The 23,441-nt window shown below is 46.1% G+C and overlaps 1 long non-coding RNA gene across 1 annotated transcript in view; it reads right to left on the reverse strand.

The window, feature by feature from the left end:
* Positions 1-5,200: 5,200 nt before the first annotated feature.
* LOC146050438 (uncharacterized) overlaps positions 5,201-23,441 on the reverse strand; it is a 43,608-nt gene continuing 25,367 nt past the window's right edge. The window contains exons 2-3 of the long non-coding RNA XR_014466309.1: positions 7,509-7,568; positions 5,201-5,565 (exon numbers count right to left, since the gene is read on the reverse strand). This is a non-coding gene — a long non-coding RNA (uncharacterized LOC146050438). The remainder of the gene's footprint in view (positions 5,566-7,508; positions 7,569-23,441) is intronic.

A 23,441-nucleotide genomic window follows, 5' to 3' on the forward strand; every position in this document is an offset into this window, starting at 1 on the left:
GGTGGTCAGACACTGTTGGTAGATCATGAGGGCCACATCTGCAGTATATAAATGGAAAAACTCCACAGTTCTGTCCATTGTAAGTAAGCAATTTATAAACCCCAAAAGTCAGCGAGACGTAACACAACATCTCTGTGGTTGTTTTATGAATTTTATGTTCTCTGCAGTAATGAAAAGTATCTATAAACCCAACGTAGAACATTTTAATCTCAGGTACAGTAATCTGCAAATTAAAAACTTGTTTGGGGGCTGCTTCCTCCCCTTCCACCTGCTAGGATACATCAGTTTAAACTTTAATAAACCCATAAATGACAATAAATTAGAGACTGAACCAGAATGGTACCCAAAAAAAAAAAAAACCTGTATGGAAACACCACGCTAATACAGTATCCCTCAGATGGATTGTGAAAAATGAATTAATGGTGAACACCAGAAATACTGTCTTTGCCTTCTGCATGGTCCTGGTATCCAGTGTCCCCCAGATTGCACAGTGGCGCTTTAAGAGAGGAGGAGAATCGTGTGCAGCCTCCTTCATTTGGGCCACAGCCCACTTTCTTCTGGCCACAGCTTCCCAGCATGCAGTGCAGTAGCTCAGACTCTACTGCTCATGCACGGACCTCTGAAAAAATGGCACGGCAGCCATTTTTTGGGCGATTCTGCCAGCGCTGCTGCCTTCATCGCAGGACTCAGGTAAGTATTAAAAATGGGTGCAGCGTGTGCGGTGTGGGCCCCCATGGAACTCAGGGCCCCATGTGCGCTATACACATTACACCCTATCTGAAATTTTGCACTTGCTCTCCTGCGTATGAATAAGAATGGGTTGTGAGGTTGACAGTTAATTGGTCGACAGGCAATCGGTTGACACTTGAATATGTTGACATGGTCAAAAGGTCGTCACAAGCAATAGGCTAACATGCATAAGGTCGACATGAGGTTTTTTTTCTCATTATTTTGGGTGTCTTTGTCAACATAGGTTGACATGAACTCTGTATAAGTATACCGTGTCCGCTCACCATGGTTCGTGCACCCTACCTCGCTGCGCACACTATTATTTTCCCCGTATATGTCCACTGGGAAGGGAAAGTATAAAAAAACTCATATCAACCTATTGCTTGTCCTTTACACCATGTGGACCTATGCATGTCGGCCATTTTTCATGTGTCAAACTATTGCCTGTCTCCCAATAGTACTCAACTTAATGGCTGTCAACCGAACGACTGCATCCCTCATGAATCTGGGATGCACCGGTGAGCATGCCTATCATAAAATTAAGTACGTTTCTATTTAGGGCATGATTCAGTAGCGCCCGCTAAGCAGCGTACATTCACTGCTTAGCGAGCAGGTAAATGCCACCCATTGAGTGAATGATTGCCTACACCCCGCCACCCCTAAATCCCCTCAGTAGCATGCCAAGGGATGTGTCTACTTACACATCCATTCACATATGAGTGTACAGGGTAAAAATCATTCGATGGTCACCGATCATCGAATTATTTGTTGTCCGTTCGAAGACCTCACTGAAGACGGGCTGACATGTGCCATTGGCCGCCCGCCACATGCAGGCTTCGCCACGCCTGCGTTCGCACAGCAGCCCCCTGTCCACCCCCCGCTGTGCGAATGCCTCACCGACAGTGATAGTTGCCGATGGCTTTCGCACAGCGGCCCAGCACATGGGTTATATTCGCAGATACGTATACACAGAGCTGCGCAACGTTGCCTGGACTGAATACACTACATATACAAAAAGAGGGAAATGAGTGTGACACTTCTTCTGGCGCAGCAGCCGAAGACAATCTCAATGTTTGGTGAGGAGACACCCCTCCCCCAACAACATATACAAAGAAAGAATTTCAAACAGAGATATCTTGGCGCTTATACAGGTTATTACTTCCCTTTGGGTGGGTAATTCTTTTCAAGATTGGATCTTCTGATGTAGGTAGGTCCAATTCTTTAATAGAGAGTCCTCATATTCACAAATCCCGTGTTAAATATGGGGGAAAAAAAAATACATGAAACAATGTTTTTAGGAAAAGTTCCAAAACACATGTGTTAGAATCTTGAGCTGTTTTTTTCACCCATGTGATTGGGCCTATGGAGCTTGTGTTGACAGACCCGTCACCAATATATGAGGGTTTTCGTACCCAACTCACATGGATGATGAACAACAAACACCTATCAAGGTATCTTTATGTATGGAATGATTCCCAAATGATATATATTCAAATTGGACAGTGCAAAAATGAGGTGCATACCCCAACTCACTCAGCAGGGTGTTATTATGTTCCCATCAAGGTATCTTTTAAGGAGACCAGGGCAATGGAATTACCACAAGACACTTTATTCAAATCGGACAGTGCAAAATGAGGTGCATACCCCAACTCACTCAGCAAGGTGTTAGTACGTTCCCATCAAGGTATCTTTTAAGGAGACCAGGGCAATGGAATTTCCACAAGACACTTTATTAACAACGGTCCTCCAACAACAGGATACACCGTAAAATAAACAATAAAAAATGGTGAGGACCACAAATGGTTCCAGATTTTTCGATTAGGCAGATGTTTAAAAAACAAAGTCTACAACCTGGGGTGGTATCCGGACTCGCTTCCCAGGCCGCCTTGACTTAGAGCCGTGTTCTCCAAACTGGATCCAAATGGTGTCCTTCTTCTCTGCTCCCCTACGCGTTTCGACCCTACCTGGGTCTTTATCACCTTGATAAAGACCCAGGTAGGGTCGAAACGCGTAGGGGAGCAGAGAAGAAGGACACCATTTGGATCCAGTTTGGAGAACACGGCTCTAAGTCAAGGCGGCCTGGGAAGCGAGTCCGGATACCACCCCAGGTTGTAGACTTTGTTTTTTAAACATCTGCCTAATCGAAAAATCTGGAACCATTTGTGGTCCTCACCATTTTTTATTGTTTATTTTACGGTGTATCCTGTTGTTGGAGGACCGTTGTTAATAAAGTGTCTTGTGGAAATTCCATTGCCCTGGTCTCCTTAAAAGATACCTTGATGGGAACGTACTAACACCTTGCTGAGTGAGTTGGGGTATGCACCTCATTTTGCACTGTCCGATTTGAATAAAGTGTCTTGTGGTAATTCCATTGCCCTGGTCTCCTTAAAAGATACCTTGATGGGAACATAATAACACCCTGCTGAGTGAGTTGGGGTATGCACCTCATTTTTGCACTGTCCAATTTGAATATATATCATTTGGGAATCATTCCATACATAAAGATACCTTGATAGGTGTTTGTTGTTCATCATCCATGTGAGTTGGGTACGAAAACCCTCATATATTGGTGACGGGTCTGTCAACACAAGCTCCATAGGCCCAATCACATGGGTGAAAAAAACAGCTCAAGATTCTAACACATGTGTTTTGGAACTTTTCCTAAAAACATTGTTTCATGTATTTTTTTTTCCCCCATATTTAACACGGGATTTGTGAATATGAGGACTCTCTATTAAAGAATTGGACCTACCTACATCAGAAGATCCAATCTTGAAAAGAATTACCCACCCAAAGGGAAGTAATAACCTGTATAAGCGCCAAGATATCTCTGTTTGAAATTCTTTCTTTGAATACACTACATAGTGTATGATCCCGAATCAGACCCTTAATTCACGTTGTGGCTATGAATTGCTAATTATTCCATCTCCGCACTTTCACCTGAAGGGCTGGGATTTGTGTATTGGTCGTGGTGGAGACAGCAGACGAAAGTTTTGCCTGGTACTGAGAAACCTTGTACCAACCTCAATCTCATTCCCTCCCTCACTCTCCCCCTCTCTCCCATTCTCTCTCCCTCTCCCCCATTCTCTCTCCCCTCTCATTATCTCTCTCTCTCTCTCTCTACTAGTAGAGTGCAATAAATATTAGTCCATTTTAGGAGATTACGTTCTGCTAAACTAAAACAGATTCCGTAGGTTGGTAACCCCTCTGATCTAACAACAAAAAGGCTCACTTCAACCTGCAACGTGCTAATACTCAGCCAGAAGGTCCCTTATCCTTTCCCATGTTTTCCAATGCAGAATGGATTATATCTGTATTAATCTGACATTAGTATTAAAAGTAGTATTTAATGCATTATTCTCCATTAAGGGGGCATTAGGTTGGAGGGCTTTCTTTGTTTTTAATAGTAAAGCATATGTTAAGTTTGCCTCGAGCACAAATGTACGAGAGAAAAAAATCCGCGTAGATAAAGAGATGGCAGATTATCGATGGCACCGCCGTATTTTTCCTCTTACATTTCGGAGCGCAGCTTTGACGGATATACATGTACTGATCAGAAGGACGAGAGATTAAAGAAATGGACGGGACAAGTGACAAACAGGCTTCACGATGACACTTTGTCTGATCTGATGGTGCACTGTAATGCATCGGTCACATCTGCTCGGCTAAAGGCGAAGCTTACAGATTTTAAAATAAGTATTATTTTAGCCCTAATAGGCTAATTAATTAAATGAGGATATAAAATGATTCACCGTTGTTTCTGTATGAAAATACCATGCTTTATATTCTATCGCTCTTAATTCATACACATTTTAGAAATAGTGTAAAGATTTTGGAGGGGTTTAAGGTTAGAAATGTGGGGAAGGGTCAATGAAGAATAACGATGCATAAAACGGACATTTCCATTCTGGTAGGAGTTCATGAAGCTAAACAATAATACGGAGTATTACTTACCTGAGGTCAGGTGTTCTTCCAGATCTGGTGAGCCCCCTGTAGTACCATGGGTGCTCTCCTTGCTTCATGCCAATGGGAAGTTCACATAGGAAGGACACGGACAACAGGTGTTCCTCCAGATCTGGTGAGTCCCCTGTAGTACCATGGGTGCTCTCCTTGCTTCATGCCAATGGGACATTCACGGACAACAGGTGTTCCTCCAGATCTGGTGTGTCCCCTGTAGTACCATGGGTGCTCTCCTTGCTTCATGCCAATGGGAAGTTCGCAGAGGAAGGACACGGACAACAGATGTTCCTCCAGATCTGGCAAGTCCCTGTAGTACATGGATGCTCTCTTTGCTTCATGCCAATGGAAGTTCACATGGGAAGGACACGGACAACAGGTGTTCCTCCAGATCTGGTAAGTCCCCTGTAGTACATGGATGCTCTCTTTGCTTAATGCCAATGGAAGTTCACATGGAAAGGACATGGACACCAGATGTTCCTCCAGATCTGGTAAGTCCCCTGTAGTACATGGATGCTCTTCTTGCTTCATGCCAATGGAAGTTCACATGGGAAGGACATGGACACCAGATGTTCCTCCAGATCTTGCGAGTCCCTGTAGTACATGGATGCTCTCTTTGCTTCATGCCAATGGAAGTTCACATGGAAAGGACACCAACAACAGGTGTTCCATCAGATGTGGTGGGTCCCCTGTAGTACATGGTGCTCGCATTGCTTCATGCCAATGGGAAGTTCACATGGTAAGGACCCAGACAACAGGAGTGCAGAAAAGTCCATCTTAGCAGCAATTCTGGTTCGCTGATACAGGAAATGGTGGACACAGTTGGGATGGAGCGGTTCCTGGAGCACAGGAAAATTCAAGAGATAGTATATTTGAAATCTACAAACCAAGAAACATAGGGAAGAGATGTAGCAATCACTGCAAATGCCATTATCAGCCTACACTAAAAGAGGTGATGAGCCACCTGCTTGTGTGGAACACACAAGCTCAGAACGTGTTGCTACAAATGAAGGTTTTCCCCTGACACATGTGCAGCACAAACTGTAACCCACAAACCATCCCTGTCAATCAATCTGCATATAAATGCAGCGGCATAACAGAGGCATCAAGACTCATACGCTGTGCTACTGAGAAACATGTGAAGTATAAAAAGAAAACCCCTTATCAACGGTGTAAATATTGAACATACAGCTCTGAATCAGGCCTCAGAATAAAAAATATCCAAATAAATCACCCTACAAGAGTAAAGAATCCATTCTGCGGTACAAACATTTTTACTAATAACATTACAATAATAAACAATTGATATCAAACAACTTCTTTGATAGTCTGGGTCACAGGTTCTCAAAGTCGGTCCTCAGGACCCCACACAGTGCATGTTTTGCAGGTCTCCCCACAGAATCACAAGTGAAATAATTAGCTCCACCTGTGGATCTTTTTAAATGTGTCAGTGAGTAATGAGTGCACCTGCTGAGTGCCATGGACACCGTGAACTGTGTGGCGTCCTGAGCAGGGCCGCCAAGAGAAATCCTGGGCCCGGTAAAACAATCTCCTGGGGCCCCCACGGACAGAGCTCCCCACACACTGTGCTGGTGCTGCCTCCCCCAAGCCATCGCAGGGTCTGCAGACCTGTTGTTCCGCTGTTGCTCCAAAGGCGTTTACAGGGACAGTGCGTGCCAAAGGCGCGCACCAAAAATGTATGCAATAATGCCTATTACACGTCACACACCCATTACATATTATACTACATGCCATAATGCCCATTACACGTTATGCCACACACCGTAGTGCCCAGTACACATTATGCCATACACCGTAATACCTATTGCATATTTTACCACATGCCATAATGCCCATTACATGTTATTCCATGCACCATAATGCTCATAACATATTATGCAACACACTGTAATGCCTATTACATATAATACCACACATTTTATGCCACATAAGTTCCGCTTAGGGGTTACATGCTCTGCCATGGGATACATGCTTTGCCAGGGGTTAACATGCTCATTGTCATGGAGTTGCAGTACATGCACTGTCAGGGGTTACATGCTGACTTCCAGAGTTGGATCTCAGCCCAGCAGCATGCAGGGAGGCAGCAGACACAGAGCACCCAGCCACCCACCTTCTACCTTGGAACACAGTGACCTGGACAAGGGTGGGGAACAAGGTCTGGGACTGCTGGGCTGGAGACATGGCACTGGCATCTACTGCAGCTGGCATTTTTCTGTTCCAGCTCCTACCGGCACCCAGGGACTACATACTCAAAGTATTTAAGTATCCTCCTATTGCCGAGCCACGGTAAACTCCTGAGTCACATAATGGGCTCTCAGCAGGCCCTGGAGCCAGAGAGCAGAATGGTTCATAGAAGGACCTCTGTAATGCTGCCGCCCCCACGCCAGCCCACGTCCGTGCTCCCTCTGCCTCCGCTACACAGCTCTGGTGCACTGGGCCCCCCCTGACAGGCCTGGGTGAACTGTACCTGCTCCCCACCCCCCACCCCCCCTCTCGGCAGCCCTGGTCCTGAGGACCAAGTTTGAGAACCACTGGTCTAGATCAAATCGCTACAAATCGGCATATCCATACTTTTGGATACAATCAAAATGTACTTGATTATAAATATCAATATATATTACTTGAGTATTTGTCAACATATTTCTCTATAATCCATGTACAGTATACTGCACACTTGGAACCTCACCATCGATGGCAAAATGAATAACCATTGTAACCAAACCTTCAATGGTTCTGATGTTTCAGTATTGGATTCCCACCCCTAGTCTGTAGTGGGAATATCATACAAATAGAGAACTCACCAGATGAGACCGCAGCAGGGAACTTGACTCAGGTGGACTGTACATACACCGATTACAAATCTATAAAAACTAAGTAGAACAACAATATTTTTTTTAATATGGACTAGATACATCCAAGTCTTCCTTTATAGCCAAACATAAGTACAGAAAGTGGAACAAAAAAACCAAAACATTTTATTTGCACCCCTCTCACTATGGCCCTTATTCTGATCTGTGCGGATATTCCCGCATTCTTACGGTGCGGTCCGCACGCCACGGTGTTCTGCCGCGTGCGGCCATCGTCCGTAGAAACGCCCACGGGTCCTCCGCATTCGGACGGACTCACTCTTTAAGAACAGGGCGTGTTTACGGACGACATACAAACCATGCGTGTGCGGGAGAAACACTCAGATTCTGCACGGTATTACAGAGTATTACAGAGTATGCTCGGGAATACCGCATCCGAACGGGAGCCAAGCGGTGCTACCGCACGTAAGCGGAGTATTTACGCCAAACAACCCACTATTATGTATCTTCTGCAATACATCACATGACCCACTTATTCAATTACCTATCCTCATAAAAAACTTCTTATTTGGAATTGGAATCAATTAGATGCCAATATATCCTTACAAGCATGCCTAACACATGCATTGCACACATTAACCCTTACAGCAATTGAAGTGCAATGGTTTCAATTAAAGCACTGACAAGCGTCCTATTAGTGAGTAATGCGTAAAGGAGTCGATTCTATTGGGTTCAGGTGTTAATGCTTGTAGTCATTAGGCGTACGTTCGCCTACCGCATGAACGAGTGGTGTCCGCTAAGCAATAGTACACTTGTGGACACCGCACATTTCTGCCCTTTTTGATCGCGTGCATTCGGAGTGCTATCCGAATGTACGCCCCCCAACATAAGTGTACTCCCCCGTATCCGCCCATGTTTCCGCCCCGTTTTGCCCACTTTGAAACTACGCCCATGTGTCATTCCGCATGACGCCCATAATACGCCCATATTTCCCGACTGATTGCGGGGAACAGTTTTGGACGGGATTTGGCCGAACTGGTACGGAGTCAAGGCGTGGCACATGCGCGTTGCGTTCTCCACGCATGCGCAGACGCCGAAAACACGCGATCCGAAAGTATGCGGTAAAGTCCGCGTCAATCAGAATAAGGGCCTATTTGAGGACCTTAGGGCAGTCGCGCAGTGGGGGGTGTTTACAAATACAGCCTAGCAGCCAGGTGTGAATCAGGCCCTTAGTTTTATGTTCTCAGAACCTCACATATACCCCCCCCCTCTCAAATAGAAGATATTGCTCTTTGAAGCACAAGCATTGTTTCCCTCTACACATATTAGATTAAACATGCACTTAGTATCCTCGCTGAGAAATGCCATGGTTATTGAATAAATTTAATGTATAAATAGTTCTAACATTATATTGTTCCTTTTTTCTCTCTTCTTTGATCACTGTTACATTTTACATAACAATCAATTTTACTGTATGGAATGTGTAAGGCTTAGCTCTCTTCTACTAACAAAGTTACAGAATCTAACTGTATTTAAAATGAATTAGTTACGTAAATGCCGTCAAAACCTCTCCCCCTCCCCCCCACATGGCAAATGAGTTATTTTTTGTATTATTCTTATCAATAAAGAAGCAAAGTAAAGTTTGACTAAAGCTTACAGCTAATTGAATAGTATTTTCTCAGTCAGAATTGGTTCTGGAACATTGTTTGTATTTATTTACAATAACTGTGCTCATTCAACTTTGTAATGACACTGCTACGGGTGAGCAGAATTTGCTTTAAGTATTACCACCCAAATAAAGTCTCACAGGAGTAAATATGCGAAAAAGCACATTAAAAAAAGCACTTCACTAATGACTAGGATTAGAAAACTCAGTTTCTTTATGTTGTCAACCATATTGCTCATGAATTTATAGAAGTTCATTTCTCTTTTAGAGGAACGATTTAAAATGTGTGCGCTCATTATACAAATTTCCATCCAAATACAATTAATGTTAATTAAAAAAAAAAAATGTTGGAAATGTATTGTTAGGATGACTGGGAAGAATAACGCATTCACGAGTATTTTAATATTTTACAAGTGCGTAAGGTGAATTGTGCAATGGATGAATACATTAGGAGATGCTTTTAATTAATGCAAAAGTGTGGAACGGGTCCTTGCAGTGGGGGGGGGGATGGGGGACTGTGTGTAGGAAAATAGGGGGTGTCACCCCCATTTTCTGTCCGTGGAAAGACTAAGGAGTGTGTTGCAAAGTGGGTTTACTTGGCTGCAGAATGTCCTCTACAACTGCAGTATCAGAATGGTCGGACTTTACTCAGGCTTGCAGTCAACAGAGGAACATCTACCCTAAGGTGTCAGTGGGGCAACTCAGAGGATGGGGAAACAGAGGAGAAATTACCGGCTTACTAGAGGTTGTTCAGGTTTTCAGTAGTTAATCCTTCAAAGGGCTTCAACATTTATATAACCTACCTGTGGTTGTATGGTGCACAGGGCATTAGGTCAACCACTATTGGTCAACAGGCCAAAGGTTGACACAACAAAAAGGTCAACATGCATTATGTCGACATAGGCAAAAGGTCGACCTGATTTTTTCGCATTTTTTTTTCTTTTTAAATACTTTTTTAATATATTACCATCCCAGTCGACATGGAGGTGGAATAGAATAGTGCACTCGGCACAGTTACCAATGCATGGCGTGGTGTCCATGTCAACATACAAGAAAAAATGCACATCAACCATTTTCATGTTGACATTTTGCGTGTGTCAATCTTTTGTGTAAAGCGACCAATAGTGGTTAACCTAATGACTGACGACCTTTGTACTGTCTACAAGTGGGATGCAGTTAATTTGCCGGCGGTCGGGATCCCGACACTGGAATCCCGACCGCCGAAATCCCGAAACTTTCTCCCTCTGTGGGTGTCCACGACACCCATAGAGGGAGAATAAAATAGCGTGCCGAGCGTAGCGAGGCACCGGGCCCGCTGCGTGGCGAGCGCAGCGAGCCCGCAAGGGGGGGCGATCCATGTCCCCCCCTTGTCGGGATTTCGGCGGTCGGGATTCCAGTGTCGGGATTCCGACCGCCGGGATCCCGACCGCCGGCAAATCGTATCGGATCCCTACAAGTCAACCCATACCCTTACAGAAACGTGATCCCATTTTACAGTATAAGGTTCTCTTATATATTTTGCATTGAACTTTCTAAATACACCCTACACTTATCCCCACAGGTTTGTATTGTATAAGAGGAGACAATGTTCCAGAATCTCTTGTTCTGCGAATACAGAAATCAGTTTATGCGGCGTCTCCTTCACAAATCTCACTAGTCAGATACTGATTAACACAACGGCGGTCAAGTAGAGACTGTTGGGACTGGCAGGTCTGTTTGTTGCCAGTCAACATGCCCATGGTCAGGCGAGGCATGGCAGATTCATTAATATCCAATGGGGCCTACACACGAGGAGATTTCAGGGCATTTTCTAAGCGACATCACTTTATCGCTTAGAAAATGCCCCATACATCGCGCCGTGCGTAGGGCCATAGTGATAGCGATGCGCAGCTCCTTACGTCGCTAACGCCCGGCGATTAACCCCTTGAGTGGTACGCCCAGAGATTTTCCGGGCTCAGCTGCGCTGCTGCAGCGGGCTGTCCCGGAAAATCTCCGGGCATACCACTAATATACAATAGGTGCGCGCCAGTGGTGTCCAGGTGTGCACCACTGGCGCAGCACCTCTAGAGCCCACCCCCTCCGCCACAAACCTGCAGTCCCCCCGTCCCCCCCATCACCTTTGCTCCGGCGATCGGAACGCCGGAGCTCCCCTGACCCGCCCATCACTTCTTTTACAGTGACGACGGCGGCAGGCTCGGGTATGGTCGGCGCAGCTCGGGGGGGACTCGGGAGCGATCAGGCACCCGAGTCCTCCCGAGCCACGCGAACATCCCCCAGCCTGCCGCTGACGTCACTGCTGAATAACGCCGGAGCAGAGATGAGGGAGGGGGGCTTCCGCAAAACCCACCACTCAAGGGGTTAATATCCAGCATGCAGGATATATCTATAATCACCAGCCAGGGCTCACCGGAGAACACCGGTCCTGACAGATCGCTCAGCACACATCACTGTGCAACATTGATGAGATCGATCCACAGTCACCCCGCATGTAGGCCCCTTCAGTCATGTTCTGTGTCACATGCAAATACATAAGATTAAAGAAAGCCACATTGGTAGACAAGAGATTAAAGCAGCGATAACACGGTTTAAGATGATGCTTTTAATGCAACATATTGACTGAAGGGAGAGTATATATTTTCAATATTCTGATACTGTGCCAACTCCGTGTGTGTATTGGATCTGCTATTGGATACAGCTTCAGTGTGTCCCCGCATGCCTGTGCTATGACCCACTCTGTAGTTTCCTGCAAACAGCAGTCACTACAGTACTTGTGCCTATTTGGATTAGAAGATGAATTAAGCTGGGAAGAATTCACAGTTCTCAACAGCGCCATCTGCTGGCAGCCTGCAGAGTCCACTTCTATAACTCAAAGGTATACTACTCTTTAATTGAAGTTTTCAATGGCAAATTAACTAAACTAGCGCTAATCTTGTGACTGAATAATGACAGCTGACGTTAGAATCACCTTAGGGCCTTGATGGCTAACCTTGACACTCCAGATGTTGTTGAAGTACACATCCCAGCATCAGATTTAGCATTGCCAAATAGCAAAACTGAAGCGGAGCATGCTGGGATGCAGAGGCAGAACTCTGGGAGGCAATGGAGTCATCTGCCGCCAGGCTCCTGCTCCCAAGGGGGCACCTCTCCTATCTTGCATGCTTGAATCATTTAATTGAAAGCCGTCTATAATGGTTCTGTGGCTGAATCCCCCTCCTATAGACGTCAAACTCTTGTTATTTTCAACATAATATACATAACATATATTTATATAAAGTGTGGGGGGAGGGCATCAATTTTTATCTTGCCTCCGGGCCACTGGAACCAACTTACACCACTGCTGGGATGTGTAGTTCAACAACAGCTGGCGTGTCAAGGTTAGCCATCAAGGCCTTAGGGCAGTGGTTCCCAACCCTGGTCCATACCTCCCAACTTCTGGCCGGAGGAAATAGGGACACTCGCGCGGCGAAGCTGCGCGAGCGCCCGAAAAGGGGGCGGGGCGTATGCAAATGAGGACGCGGCTTATGCTAATTAGCCGCGACCTCATTTTCATACGAGAATAGACGCTGTGCGCATGCGCACAGCGTCTATTCTACTAGATTAGGGGGTCTCCCAACTGCCACCCCCCGCAGCGGGACAATGCCTGCCGCGGGTGGGACAGCGGGACAGTACCCGAAAATCGGGACTGTCCCTCTAAAATCGTGACAGTTGGGAGGTATGCTGGTCCTCAAGTACCCCCAACAGTGCATGTTTTCCAGGTCTCCACACACAAACACAAGTGCTATAATTAGCTCCACCTGTGGATCTTTTAAAATGTGTCTGAATAATGAGTGCACCTGCCGGATGACCTGGAAAACGTGCACTGTTCGGGGTACTTGAGGACCAGGGTTGGGAACCACTGCCTTAGGGCATGCCTGGCCAACCTGTGGCTCTCCAGCTGTTGTGGAACTACAAGTCCCAGCATACCCTGCTACAGTTTTGCCATTAAGGAATGCTAAAGCTGTGGCAGGGCATGCTGCTGGGATGTGTAGTATTCACAACAGCTGGAGAGCCACTGGTTGGGGAAGGGGAGATGGCTAAGGTAAACAGGGTTGGAAGGTCGACACAAGCATTAGGTCAACAGTGGGAAGGTCGGCATGTGCCGACAGGTGGTATTTCATGCCCAGTGGCATAACAATAGTCCCGCAGACCCCGCGGTGGTGGGAAGGCGCTGAGAAAGTGTGGGCACCGGGGATCTGCGGCGCTATCGCTGCATTGCCCTTGGGATCTGCCTTATTCAACACCCCCCCTGCTTGCCGCTCCTGGGACCCGCAGATCTACTTGTCTGCAGTACCGGCGATCCTAGTGGCGTCTGTTATTAATGAAATAGTCCGCCCCCTTAAAGCAGACTCCTTAAAAATGGTCTGCTGTTAGGGGGCAGCCATTTTGTGAAGGTCATTTTTATTTAATTTGTGCACACTATTTTATTCTCCCACCACAGCATAGTGGATGGTAGGGCATGGAAGGAAATACCACCTGCCGGCACGCCGGCTCAAAGAAAAAAGGTGAAAAACCCCATGTTGACATGTGGTCGACACTGCTTGTGTCGACCTCATGACCTGTCGATCTAAGCCCATGTCGACCTTTGAGCTGTCGATCTTGGCCCATGTCAATCTTCAGTGGTTGACCCAATGCATGTCGACCTAAAGTCCGTATTCCCATCAGGGCTGGGGCCAAAATTGAAACTGTCCAAATGGGTCTGAGGGGTGAATTTATGAAGCTTGGAGAAGTGTTATCTATCCCCATAAAGAACGTTATGAGCAAGGTGATAGTGGTTCATCCAATCAGCTACAATATGTAAATTGACAGGTAAGAGCTGATTGGCTGAACCATTATCACCTTACTCATAACGTTCTTTATGGGGATAGATAACACTTCTCTAAGCTTCATAAATTCACCCCTGTATTGGCTTAGTAATGAATGTATTAAACCAGGAATGTCCAAACTGTGGCCCTCCAGCTGTTGTGAAACTACATATCCCAGCATGCCTTGCCATAGTTTAGCATTCCCTAATAGCAAAACTGTGGCAAGGCATGATGGGACTTGTAGTTTCACATTAGCTGGAGGGCCATAGTTTGGACATGCATGCCTGTATTAAACATTAAAGAAAGTCCGTTACAGAAAGGAACACACTGATTGGCCGTTTGGTGCCATCTCCATGCATACTGATGTTTAGCTTCAGCTGCACAGAACTAGCCACGCTGTTGCTGAACGGTCAGGCTGCAACCTCCCCCGTTATACCACTAGGGTGTGCTATAGTGTCAGCGATGTGCCCCGCTTCCTCCGTATAATTAACTTCTGCGCAAGGATCCTAATCCCGGGGCTCAAAAAGATCAAAGAATTTAAAGGCTCCAAATATTTAAGGAAAATGCATTTAATCTGGTTCTAGACACAAGCCATTGTATTTAAAATATAATAGTCCATGTTTCAATTAACCTGGCGCAGCCCTCCATAGCCAGAGTACAATATAAGTGATAAGGATGTCAAAAGTTACTCAATAGCTCGTTTAATGTAATTACAAGCTATTGGTTTGCTCATTCTCATATGCATACTAATAGGACAACATTCTTAATTTTCTCTGCAGGTTCATTATAACTTCTGCAGATATCGTTTAAATGGGAAAATTGTGTTTATCTGTAATTAGTTTTGAAGCCATCATACTCCTGGTAAAAGTCATTTAACAAGAAGTTATTTATAGATGGGTATTGAAATGACAGGGACATTCATTTAGGAGTATCGCTGATACGGGGTCACCTCTGCAATACCTGCTCGACACTCGTAAGCTCTCCAGTCCTTCATTTGTATTATCATATGCTCTCCAATTCGGAACAAATTCTATTGACGGACTTTGTGACATCATTAGTAGCTAAACATATAGATAAAGATGGAGTTAGTGAACGGCCGTGGGCATCTATTACTTGTTTTATGGTCGCCGACAGGTTGTCCAAGCCCCGGTAAAATAGAGGGGGCGTGGCCACTGGTGGGGCAGAGCCTCCAGGAGGGGGTGTGGCCATGTCCATATGCAGCTGCCTCTCTCTCCAGCTCAGAACACAGCACTGAGCAATGAATGCTGAGTTAGGGAGAGACGATGTGCTGCGGCTGCAGCCTGTCATCACTCTCCCCACTTCCCGGCTCCCTGCAATAGGGGAGGGGGGACCTGAGCCTGGCTAAAAAGTCCCAACTCCTCCCCCCTCTCAACGCCATTGATGGGTGCAACTCGAAATAGGAGATTAATGATGTTTCCCATAGCAACCAATCAGAGTCTGTCTATAATTTTCTAGGATGCAATAGAGAAATTATATAGTCTGATTGGTTGCTATGGGCAACAACACCTCTTTTCATTTGCTTTCGTTAATTTACCCCAATGCTTTTACATCCATGACTAGTTACCAGCCCATCAAAATGACGGAACAACATAACAGGAATGTCAGCGGCACCTGACCTGAGCGTCACTTGAATTGCTCCATTGGGCGCCATCTAGTGGATGCTAATGTGCATAACATTTGGCGTTAATTATATATATATATATTAAAAAAAAAAGTGTTTCCATGATATGTTTACAGATGCCGTGGCATACCCGCAGCGCCAGCAATAACGCAACAGTGGCTGCCACTAAGCTTTTGCTTACAAATGTCATAATACAAAAACTACAGACACAATAAGAGCAACAAATAAATAAAATAAACAAACAGTTGAGAATTATTGACTCAATTAAATGAGTGGGAAGACAGTTAAGGCCCCCATACACTAGCCGATTTTGGTCAGATTTAGGCCAGATCAGTCGGATCTGGCCTAAATCGGACCAAAATCGGCTAGTTTTGATGTCCCCTCAGATCCGATGCGCGGTCCCGTGCGCATCGGATCTGCGTCGGGTGGTCGGACCTGCTGCACGTCCGACCACCCGACTTGGGACCTAGTGGGGCGGTGCGGCGGTGGAGGGAGCAGGGGGGGCTGGGGACGCTGCGAGGGACACAGGCGGCATAGAGCCGGGCGGGGGGAGCCGGGAGCTGTCAGCACTGAATAAAAAAAAAAAAAAGCCCATACAATGAATGGGCGGCCTGTGATTGGCTGAGCGCTCTCTCAGCCAGTCAGCAATTGGCTGAGAGAGAGCTCAGCCAATCACAGGCTGCCCATTCATTGTATACAGTAGGCTTTTTTTTCTAGCACTGACAGCTCCCGGCTCCCTCTGCCCGGCTCTATGCCGCCTGTGTCCCCCATAGCGTCTGTGTCCCCCGCAGCGTCTGTGTCCCCGCAGCGTCCCCAGCCCCCCTGCTCCCACCAGCAGCCCCCCCCCCCCCTGCTCCCCGGGTTTTTTACATGTGATAAATCAAGACGATTTATCACATGTAAAAAATGGCACATCAAGTGCCAATCTAATCAAGCTCCCCCGGGGAGCAGCCGGGGAAGCTCAGGGGGAAGTCGGGGGCGACTTGTCCTAAGGACAAGTCGCCCTAGTGTATGGGGGCCTTTAGTGGCAATAGACACATTCTCTGCAAAGAGGAACAGAATATTGGTTATGGTTTCAAGTAAATGAAGAAATGCCCTTTAAAAGTGGTCAGTGGCTGTTAAGTCCAAAGGTTCTGGTGGGCAGTTCAAGCCATGGCATATACTAGAGGGCCTGATGAATCAAGCGTCAAAAAGTGATAACATGGAGAGTGATAAACAGCCAGCCAATCAGTGCCTAACTCCCATGTTACAGTCTGGGTTTGAAAAATGACAGGTAGGAGCTGATTGTTTATGGTTTAGTGAATGGCAAATGGCCTGATTCATGTTTGTAAAAAAAGAGCAAGTAATTCTATGTATGGAACAAACCACGTTGCCACGCACGGGGAGCAAATACATTTATATATTTCTGTGCATGGTAAATACTGGCTGGTTTTGCATGTAGTCCACAAATGTTAGACACCTTTATTTGTACACTGCAATTTATATTTCAGTTTGAACAAACCCCACCAAACTAACTCTCTCTCTGTACTGTACATTACATCTGCAGTGCAGAATGGTTTTGCCCAGTTGTGTACTTTTTTGCTTTACTTACAGACCTGAATCCAGACCAATGTTGGGCATCATACCCATGACATCACTGAGGTGGTTTCAGATACCCATTTTAAATAGCAAAGCGGGGTCAGACACTTTCACATCAAAACCGCCCATTATGTAGAGGGTGACCCAGGTTTAACCCTTCTTATAACCCGGAACGAATTGCTGGGTTGCTTTCACACCACACCTTGGGGCAGATGTATTAATCTGCCTATAACGTTTGGCGAATAACGAGTCCCGCTTCTCCAGCATAACGTGGAGAAGCGGGCAAACGTTATAGGCAGATGTATTAAGCAGATAAGGAGAGCCGTTATCCCCAGCGTGAATGGCTCTCCTTATCGGCTCCCTCGCCGCCCCGCACATGCGCACTCGCAGTCCCCCCCCCCCCCCGGCTTTCTGGGCATGCGCGAGATCTCGCTTAAACCGCAAGAGGCAATTAATCCCTGGGGGGGATTGCAGGGGACAGCCCCGCCGATCGTAACTCGGCGGGCTGTCACTAGCGCACGTTAGGTGCGCTAGTGATACATTAGGGAAATCGTAATCCCCCCCAGTTAACCAGCGTTAAGTGCATTTTTGCACTTAACGCTGGTTCATACATCTGCCCCCTTGACCCAAGTCCATACGTCACCAACCCGCCAATAACCCGGGTCTGAGGTGCTATGTGAAAGGGGTAATAGATAGATGTACACTGGATGCATAATCATGATTGATACTAAGTGGTATATTCAATTGCTGTTGGAACTGCCGTCTGGTCGGAAAGATGTCAGTTTCCGACTTGAATAGGTTGGAAGGGGTTCCAAACTATTCACTTAAGGCTTTTTTTTTTTTGACTGGTCAGAATGACGGAAATCACTTTGATTGGCGGAATAGCCACTGATCCTAGTGCTTTTGTCGGAAATGACCCCGTTTCCAACAATATTGCTGCCGGGGAGGGTGAGAGCAGCTTACCTCTCGCCTCCCACCATCGCTCACCTGGCCCTGGGACCGTCCACGTCAGCAGCAACAGCCGAATCCGACAGTTGGATTTCTCCGCTGACTGAATAAGTAGTGTTGGGTCCATTCCGACAAATGATCGTTGGAATGGATCCGACACAAATTGAATATACCCCATATTCTCAATGGGGTTGCTGACCACAGGCAATTAACTGATTTTCTCATTATCCAGAAAGTTCCAAAGACAAGTCCATATTTGTTGTCATCCTATATAAGAAAAGACTAAATCACTACTCCTCATCTATATGGAGGGAATTCAAGGGTTATGCATGCCAGCAGACAGTAGATCATGGGTGGGCAACACCCTTGGGCCACTTGTGGCCCGTGAACAGCTCCTGACTGGTCCGCTGCTCTGCACTGCTGTATGTGTGTCCGATGGTGGCTGAGTGTGCGTGCGGGATAGTCTGGTGCAGCTGACGCTCACCCTGTTCGTAGCAAGCTCTAGGCGTGGCGCATGCGCGAAACACACACACACACACACACACCTGCCATCAGACACACATACAGCAGCGCTGAGCTGCCCACCCCCTGCATGTCAATCCAATCGCAGCGCTGCCGCCGAGGACGGTTGGGTCACAGTGACTGCATGGGGTGGCAATCAGTGCCATTTTTCAAGGTTGGCGCGCAGGAGTTTGGAATATCTAAAGAGGGGCAGGTGTTTGGCATTACTAATGGGGGCAAGTGTGTGGAATAACTAACGGGGAGCTGGTGTGTGGAAATGTGGGGGGCATGTGCGGCATTACTAATGAGGGCAGGTGTTTGGCATTTCTAATGGGGGCAGGTGTGTGGAATTACTAAGGGGGAGCTGGTGTGTGGAATTACTAATGTAAGGGGCAAGGGGCCTACTATTGTGTTGCATGATGTAAAAGGGGTATATGGTGTGCCACCATACATTCAAAACCACACCTCCTTTTGAGTGACCACACCCCCTATTTCTGGAGTGCTGCCCTCGACTATCAGCTGGAAGTATTAAGTGCCCCCCCCCCAGCTGAAATAATTGCCCACCCCTGCACTAGATGGTGATTAATGGAGCAAGTCAAGTGTTGCTCCATTCGAGAGCTCACAGCCGCCGATGCTGATATTGCGATTCTGTAATTCTATCAGGCTGGTAACTAGTGCACACAGAAATGAACACCCGATGCCTCATCTATATGATGTGAAGTGAAGCACTGCCAAACAATGTAATAGTTATCATCTCTTCTAGTTTCTGGGTTTTCTTATTGAAAAAAAGTTTATGGGTTTTTCCCAATGCATTTACAGTAAGTTAAATCAGAAACATGAAGACCTTCTTTTTTTAGGGGTGTACAACATTTTGGGAATGTGCACTTGGGATACGGTCATTTGGTCTACAACATGTTGGTCGACAAGCATTGGGTCGACATGGTTCTAGGTTGACATGGATCAAGGTCGACAGGTCATTAGGTTAATACAAGCATTAGTTACACAGTGTCTAGGTCGACAGTCAAAAGGGTTTTTCACTGCTTTTTGAGCCGACATGTGCCGACAGGCGGTATTTCATGCCCTACCATCCACTAGGGCGTGGCGGGAGAATAAATAGTGTGCTATGCTCAGCAAGTCACCGTGCCGAAGCATTGCAAGCGATGCAGTGCAACTGTGTCCATGTCGACATTCAGGTTAAAGAAACAGTGAAAAACCCCATGTCAACATTCTGACTGTTGACCTAGACACTGTTGACCTGTCGACCTAGAACCATGTCGACCAACATGCTGTAAACCAAATTATCCCAACCCGTGCGTTTTAGGTGCGTTAAAACTTCTGTGTGAAGCTCAGGACATCAGTCTGAACTTAGTCCTGTTCATATCCTATATGCTGTATAAAGTATGGTACGGTACCGTCGGGAGATCATTTAAAAAAATAATAGAAATATGCCATTATCTTGCGAATTAGTTCTCTGTAGAAGAAATCTCACTGTGTTTCCTATACAGTAAAATTGAGGAAACCGCACCCCCTAGTCCTGATCATTAGATTTACTTGTTTGTATTCTATATAAATAATTAGAGATGTGCGGGCTCGGATATCAGAGATCCGAGCCCCCACGGACGTCATCATTCCGAGCCCGATTCCGAGCAGCGCTCGGAGATTCCCGCCTGACTCGGTCCGTCCGCGTGATTAGAACGTCATCTCCCGGCGTCGGATTTCGCGAGGCTTTATAAGCAGCTGCCGCGCCCCCGCCATCTTCACTCCAGTTAAGTAGTGGGTTGGGAGAGGGTGTGTTGGTGCTGCTGCTGGGGCTTAAACTTGAGCTTGTCCTTGAGCTTTTGCAATCGCTGGTGCTGTCTCTCAGTGCTGCTGTGTAGTAGTCTAACTGTGTACTTGTAGTACTACTGTCTCCTCTGTGCGGTCTACCTCTGGTGTGCTGTGCTGCCTGTAATTGATTATTTTATTTGCTGGGGCTGTCTCCCTCAGTGCTGCTGTGTACTCTGTTCTCAGCTTAGGACAACAGTCTAACTGTGTACTTGTAGTACTACTGTCTCCTCTGTGCGGTCTACCTCTGGTGAACTGTGCTGTAATTAATTATTTTATTTGCTAGGGCTGTCTCCCTCAGTGCTGCTGTGTACTATGTTCTCCTCTGCTTAGGAGAACAGTCTAACTGTGTACCTGCCTGTAGTACTGTCTCCTCTGTGCTGGGGCATACCTCTGGTGCTGTGCTGTGCCATTTATTATATATATAATTATTAATTAATTATATTAAATATAAATATATATATAGTCCACTGGTGCTGCACTGCTGCCTGCACTGAATCTGCCAGTCTGGCGGTCTGTGGTCTGGGGCTCACTGGCTAATAAATAATTAAATACTGCCTGCCTAATAAATAATTAAATACTGCCGTATATCTCTACCTTTGTGGTCTGGGGCTCACTGCCTATACTGCCGTATGTACCGTCTGGTCTGGGGCTCACTGGCTAATAAATAATTAAATACTGCTGTATATCTCTACCTTTGTGGTCTGGGGCTCACTGGCTATACTGCCGTATGTACCGTCTGGTCTGGGGCTCACTGGCTAATAAATAATTAAATACTGCCTGCCTAATAAATAATTAAATACTGCCGTATATCTCTACCTTTGTGGTCTGGGGGTCACTGGCTATACTGCCGTATGTACCGTCTGGTCTGGGGCTCACTGGTTAATAAATAATTAAATACTGCCTGCCTAATAAATAATTAAATACTGCCGTATATCTCTACCTTTGTGGTCTGGGGCTCACTGCCTATACTGCCGTATGTACCGTCTGGTCTGGGGCTCACTGGCTAATAAATAATTAAATACTGCCGTATATCTCTACCTTTGTGGTCTGGGGCTCACTGGCTATACTGCCGTATGTACCGTCTGGTCTGGGGCTCACTGGCTAATAAATAATTAAATACTGCCTGCCTAATAAATAATTAAATACTGCCGTATATCTCTACCTTTGTGGTCTGGGGGTCACTGGCTATACTGCCGTATGTACCGTCTGGTCTGGGGCTCACTGGTTAATAAATAATTAAATACTGCCTGCCTAATAAATAATTAAATACTGCCGTATATCTCTACCTTTGTGGTCTGGGGCTCACTGCCTATACTGCCGTATGTACCGTCTGGTCTGGGGCTCACTGGCTAATAAATAATTAAATACTGCCGTATATCTCTACCTTTGTGGTCTGGGGCTCACTGGCTATACTGCCGTATGTACCGTCTGGTCTGGGGCTCACTGGCTAATAAATAATTAAATACTGCCTGCCTAATAAATAATTAAATACTGCCGTATATCTCTACCTTTGTGGTCTGGGGCTCACTGGCTATACTGCCGTATGTACCGTCTGGTCTGGGGCTCACTGGCTAATAAATAATTAAATACTGCCATATATCTCTACCTTTGTGGTCTGGGGCTGACTGGCTATACTGCCGTATGTACCGTCTGGTCTGGGGCTCACCGGCTAAAAAATAATTAAATACTGCCTGCCTAATAAATAATTAAATACTGCCATATATCTCTACCTTTGTGGTCTGGGGCTGACTGGCTATACTGCCGTATGTACCGTCTGGTCTGGGGCTCACTGGCTAATAAATAATTAAATACTGCCGTATATCTCTACCTTTGTGGTCTGGGGCTCACTGGCTATACTGCCGTATGTACCGTCTGGTCTGGGGCTCACCGGCTAATAAATAATTAAATACTGCCTGCCTAATAAATAATTAAATACTACCGTATATCTCTACCTTTGTGGTCTGGGGCTCACTGGCTATACTGCCGTATGTACCGTCTGGTCTGGGGCTCACTGGCTAATAAATAATTAAATACTGCCATATATCTCTACCTTTGTGGTCTGGGGCTCACTGGCTATACTGCCGTATGTACCGTCTGGTCTGGGGCTCACTGGCTAATAAATAATTAAATACTGCCTGCCTAATAAATAATTAAATACTGCCGTATATCTCTACCTTTGTGGTCTGGGGGTCACTGGCTATACTGCCGTATGTACCGTCTGGTCTGGGGCTCACTGGTTAATAAATAATTAAATACTGCCTGCCTAATAAATAATTAAATACTGCCGTATATCTCTACCTTTGTGGTCTGGGGCTCACTGCCTATACTGCCGTATGTACCGTCTGGTCTGGGGCTCACTGGCTAATAAATAATTAAATACTGCCGTATATCTCTACCTTTGTGGTCTGGGGCTCACTGGCTATACTGCCGTATGTACCGTCTGGTCTGGGGCTCACTGGCTAATAAATAATTAAATACTACCGTATATCTCTACCTTTGTGGTCTGGGGCTCACTGGCTATACTGCCGTATGTACCGTCTGGTCTGGGGCTCACCGGCTAATAAATAATTAAATACTGCCTGCCTAATAAATAATTAAATACTGCCGTATATCTCTACCTTTGTGGTCTGGGGCTCACTGGCTATACTGCCGTATGTACCGTCTGGTCTGGGGCTCACTGGCTAATAAATAATTAAATACTGCCATATATCTCTACCTTTGTGGTCTGGGGCTGACTGGCTATACTGCCGTATGTACCGTCTGGTCTGGGGCTCACCGGCTAAAAAATAATTAAATACTGCCTGCCTAATAAATAATTAAATACTGCCATATATCTCTACCTTTGTGGTCTGGGGCTGACTGGCTATACTGCCGTATGTACCGTCTGGTCTGGGGCTCACTGGCTAATAAATAATTAAATACTG

This window comes from Crinia signifera, chromosome 12 (assembly GCF_055691185.1).
Source record: "Crinia signifera chromosome 12, ASM5569118v1, whole genome shotgun sequence".
In the NCBI taxonomy this organism is placed as follows: domain Eukaryota; kingdom Metazoa; phylum Chordata; class Amphibia; order Anura; family Myobatrachidae; genus Crinia; species Crinia signifera.